General features: G+C 50.8%; 4 non-coding genes and 2 pseudogenes across 4 annotated transcripts; all 6 read right to left on the bottom strand.

Annotated features, from left to right (window-relative positions):
- LOC139401079 (U2 spliceosomal RNA) lies at positions 1-75 on the bottom strand (annotated as a pseudogene; the record flags this gene model as incomplete).
- A 240-nt stretch (positions 76-315) lies between these two features.
- LOC139401088 (U5 spliceosomal RNA) lies at positions 316-432 on the bottom strand. The gene has a single exon (XR_011632854.1). It is a non-coding gene; the product is annotated as a U5 spliceosomal RNA (small nuclear RNA).
- Positions 433-924: 492 nt separating this feature from the next.
- On the bottom strand, positions 925-1,103 carry LOC139401092 (U2 spliceosomal RNA; annotated as a pseudogene).
- A 2,347-nt stretch (positions 1,104-3,450) lies between these two features.
- On the bottom strand, positions 3,451-3,567 carry LOC139401086 (U5 spliceosomal RNA). The gene has a single exon (XR_011632853.1). It is a non-coding gene; the product is annotated as a U5 spliceosomal RNA (small nuclear RNA).
- Positions 3,568-4,064: 497 nt separating this feature from the next.
- On the bottom strand, positions 4,065-4,255 carry LOC139401091 (U2 spliceosomal RNA). Its single transcript, XR_011632857.1, has one exon. It is a non-coding gene; the product is annotated as a U2 spliceosomal RNA (small nuclear RNA).
- Positions 4,256-4,495: 240 nt separating this feature from the next.
- LOC139401085 (U5 spliceosomal RNA) lies at positions 4,496-4,612 on the bottom strand. Its single transcript, XR_011632852.1, has one exon. It is a non-coding gene; the product is annotated as a U5 spliceosomal RNA (small nuclear RNA).
- Between the last annotated feature and the right edge of the window lie 180 nt (positions 4,613-4,792).

Raw genomic sequence — 4,792 nt, 5'->3', positions numbered from 1 at the left:
TGGGGGACGTATCAGATATTAAACTGATAAGAACAGATACTACACTTGATCTGAGCCAAAAGGCCGAGAAGCGATAACCCACAAATGGAACCCTGAAACCGCCGGACCCCCGGGGGTCTCGACAGACCTCAGCGGGTGGGTTGGCAAAAGCCAGCTCCTCTCTCCCTCCAACCCCCACTCAACCAACCAACCAACCAACCAACCACCGTTTCCCTGGCAACAAACAGGCAGGTGTTTTTTGGAAAAAGTCGCTAATGCGTCTTTAAGTCACTATCCTGGCCCATCTCTGTCAATTTCCCTTGAAACAAGATACCGGGCTCTGCAAGAAGCAAAGCCGCTCCAAAAATACGTTGAACTCGTAAGTGTTCCTCTCCACGGAAGTCTTTAGTAAAAGGCGAAAGGCTTGTGCGTAATGAAGAGAAACCAGAGTCATATGGAAGTCAAGAGGTCGGGGCCCGAGACACACTCTGTGCACTCTAGGCAGGGTTCCCGCGGGTGCTCCCGGAACCCACTCTTCCAAGTTTTCGAGGGCTGTCTGTGGATAAAAAGAAGGTCACAGACACAGAGGCACAGAGAGACAGAGAGAGAGAGAGAGCGAGAGAGAGAGAGAGAGAGAGAGAGAGAGAGAGAGCGAGAGAGAGAGAGAGAGAGAGAGAGAGAGAGAGAGAGAGAGAGAGAGAGAGAGAGAGAGAGAGAGAGAGACACACACACACACAATCCTGGCCCCAATTCTTTTTTTTTTTTTTTTTTTTTTTTTTTTAAGTAAAATGGCGGGAAACGGGGGACCCCATTGAAGAGCGCTTCGCCTTTCTTTCAGTTTGAATGTTTCTTTCCTTCTCTTCTTCTGCTAGCTAGCCAGCTAGCTAGCTAGCCAGCTGTTTACAGAGCTTTGTGAATTTGCATTTTTCCTTGACAACGGAAGAAAAGTGTTGCACCGTTCCCGGAGGTACTGCAATACCGGGTCGATGCGTGGAGCGGACGGAGCAAGCCCCATTTCCGACTCCCTGTTCGAAAAATCCATTTAATATGTAGTCCCCCGATGGGGGACGTATCAGATATTAAACTGATAAGAACAGATTTTTTTTTTTTTTTACAAAATATATATTTATTACTTTTCAAAAACCAAACAATAATCATCCATAATTCCATCAACTTAAATCCAATTCCAACAAACTACAAATAATAATTCCAAAAATGAATCAACTATAATCATATCCAAACCAAAACAATCAATAACCTACAAACTACCAAATTACATCAACTCTATTACCACAATTTCTCACCCAGTGCTCTTCTTCTCTCTCCCGACCAACTGTGACCTCACCTCCACACGTGAATCCCCAACATCACCCCCATTACCCCCCGTCCCCCCTCCCCTGAACACAGCAACGCCACCCGGCGCCAGCCCCACACTCAAGTCCATCACCCCCCCCTCCTCCGGACTCCGAACCGGGGACGTTACATCCCCAAATAAAAAATCCGCCTCCCCCTCCATCATCCAGTTTCTCGCCATGCCTGGGAGGTCCAGCTCGGCGAGGGGTTTAAAGGAGGATGGACACGGAGCCCACGATGGCCCCGCCACCTCCTCATCCCCCCGTTCTTCCCCTACCCCCTTCTTTCCACCCCTCCTCCTTGCCACCTTCTTTGCCCTCTTAGACGGAGGTGTATTTGGCAAGGGTTCGTCGTCACCAACGTCACACACAGCGCTTCCCTTCTCCTTTCCCTTTCCCCATTCTCTCTCAACCATGTCCCTCACCATCCCTCTCAACTCCTCCACCCTTGCCCTCGCCATTTCACTGTCCCCCCAATCCTTCACGCCCCTTCTTCCTTCCGCTTCTCCTTCCGGTTCCCTCTCCATAACCACCTCCACCTCCTTCCTCTCCACCGTTGCCTCCTCTGATCTCCCGACTCCCACCGTCTCCTCACTCTCCTCCATCCTCGTCGCCGTCTTTTTCTTCTTTTTCTTCTTCTTTTCTCCTTCCACCTCCTTCCCTTCCTCTATTCCGACCACCTCTCCTTCCATCCCGTTCTCCTCTCCTTCTGTACCGACCACCTCTCCTTCTGTCCCGTCCATCTGTCCTTCCATCCCGGCCACCTCTCCTTCTGTCCCGGCCTCCTCTCCTACTATCCCGTCCACCTCTCCTTCTGTCCCCGCTCTCTCCTCTTCTTTTTCTTCTCTACCCTCCGACTCCTTCTGTGCCGTCCTTCCACCTGTGTCTTCCGGCACTTGTCTTCCTCCATCCCCCGCTCTCGCTCCCCCCCCAGCTGCAGACGCGTATGACCCACGCCTAGCCGGGCAGTCCCGCCACAGGTGTGCTACCGAGCCACACCCGTGGCATGCCTTCGGCTCGACACAATCCCTCGCCTCGTGCTCACCCGATCCACAATACCTGCACCTCCCAGTGCTGCACGAGGCGAGTGTGTGGCCATAGGCCATACATCGCCTGCAAAAAGGAGGCTGACGGGCATAATTTAACGTCCCCCTGTCAGCCCCCAGGGAGAACATCGCTGGGGGATGTAGGTAACCGTCAAAACCCTCTGGGTCTTCCCTTAGAAGGGCCTGGAAACCCCTCCTCCCTGTCCAGAATCCCAGGGAGTCTCTTAGGAGCCTCGCTGAGGAGACATTGTCCATATATCTCCCCAGCAAGGCCCTCACCTCATTGTCCGTTACATGGGGATTATACATAGTCACTGTAACCACACGAAAACTATTCTTCGCCAAGTTAGTGACTTCATATTGGCATAAAGGCCTTGTCTTATTCTCTTCCTTAGCTTTTTTCAATATTTCCTGATGTTTCCCTTCACTATGCAAGGTCACATCAAAAGCCCGTTCCACCGGATTATCTTGGAAACATAAAACGTCTTTAACTTCCAGTTTTAATATCCCCATCAAAATGGTCCTCCCAAAATTCTCTCTTCCAATTGGCTCCACTTCTTTATCCCGCCAAGCAAACCTAACTGAGTTTGCCAACCCTATTCCTGGTACCGACCTATTTGGACGCTCCATTTCAAAAAATGGATATTTACGCCAAACCCGAAGAAAAAACAGCTCTCCAAACAAGGAAGCCTCCAAGAAAACACAACGCCCTTCCAATAAAGACACTAAACCAACCCTACCTTATCGCCCTCCTATCTCCGACCTTTTGACTCAGCGAGCTCTGGGGCACCTCGGTACCAAGCTTGATCTGAGCCAAAAGGCCGAGAAGCGATAACCCACAAATGGAACCCTGAAACCGCCGGACCCCCGGGGGTCTCGACAGACCTCAGCGGGTGGGTTGGCAAAAGCCAGCTCCTCTCTCCCTCCAACCCCCACTCAACCAACCAACCAACCAACCAACCACCGTTTCCCTGGCAACAAACAGGCAGGTGTTTTTTGGAAAAAGTCGCTAATGCGTCTTTAAGTCACTATCCTGGCCCATCTCTGTCAATTTCCCTTGAAACAAGATACCGGGCTCTGCAAGAAGCAAAGCCGCTCCAAAAATACGTTGAACTCGTAAGTGTTCCTCTCCACGGAAGTCTTTAGTAAAAGGCGAAAGGCTTGTGCGTAATGAAGAGAAACCAGAGTCATATGGAAGTCAAGAGGTCGGGGCCCGAGACACACTCTGTGCACTCTAGGCAGGGTTCCCGCGGGTGCTCCCGGAACCCACTCTTCCAAGTTTTCGAGGGCTGTCTGTGGATAAAAAGAAGGTCACAGACACAGAGGCACAGAGAGACAGAGAGAGAGAGAGAGCGAGAGAGAGAGAGAGAGAGAGAGAGAGAGAGAGAGAGCGAGAGAGAGAGAGAGAGAGAGAGAGAGAGAGAGAGAGAGAGAGAGAGAGAGAGAGAGAGAGAGAGAGAGAGAGACACACACACACAATCCTGGCCCCAATTCTTTTTTTTTTTTTTTTTTTTTTTTTTTTTAAGTAAAATGGCGGGAAACGGGGGACCCCATTGAAGAGCGCTTCGCCTTTCTTTCAGTTTGAATGTTTCTTTCCTTCTCTTCTTCTGCTAGCTAGCCAGCTAGCTAGCTAGCCAGCTGTTTACAGAGCTTTGTGAATTTGCATTTTTCCTTGACAACGGAAGAAAAGTGTTGCACCGTTCCCGGAGGTACTGCAATACCGGGTCGATGCGTGGAGCGGACGGAGCAAGCCCCATTTCCGACTCCCTGTTCGAAAAATCCATTTAATATGTAGTCCCCCGATGGGGGACGTATCAGATATTAAACTGATAAGAACAGATACTACACTTGATCTGAGCCAAAAGGCCGAGAAGCGATAACCCACAAATGGAACCCTGAAACCGCCGGACCCCCGGGGGTCTCGACAGACCTCAGCGGGTGGGTTGGCAAAAGCCAGCTCCTCTCTCCCTCCAACCCCCACTCAACCAACCAACCAACCAACCAACCACCGTTTCCCTGGCAACAAACAGGCAGGTGTTTTTTGGAAAAAGTCGCTAATGCGTCTTTAAGTCACTATCCTGGCCCATCTCTGTCAATTTCCCTTGAAACAAGATACCGGGCTCTGCAAGAAGCAAAGCCGCTCCAAAAATACGTTGAACTCGTAAGTGTTCCTCTCCACGGAAGTCTTTAGTAAAAGGCGAAAGGCTTGTGCGTAATGAAGAGAAACCAGAGTCATATGGAAGTCAAGAGGTCGGGGCCCGAGACACACTCTGTGCACTCTAGGCAGGGTTCCCGCGGGTGCTCCCGGAACCCACTCTTCCAAGTTTTCGAGGGCTGTCTGTGGATAAAAAGAAGGTCACAGACACAGAGGCACAGAGAGACAGAGAGAGAGAGAGAGCGAGAGAGAGAGAGAGA

Source organism: Oncorhynchus clarkii, unplaced genomic scaffold (genome assembly GCF_045791955.1).
Source record: "Oncorhynchus clarkii lewisi isolate Uvic-CL-2024 unplaced genomic scaffold, UVic_Ocla_1.0 unplaced_contig_2034_pilon_pilon, whole genome shotgun sequence".
Classification (NCBI taxonomy): Eukaryota; Metazoa; Chordata; class Actinopteri; order Salmoniformes; family Salmonidae; genus Oncorhynchus; species Oncorhynchus clarkii.
This window is presented reverse-complemented; position numbering and strand designations above follow the sequence as displayed.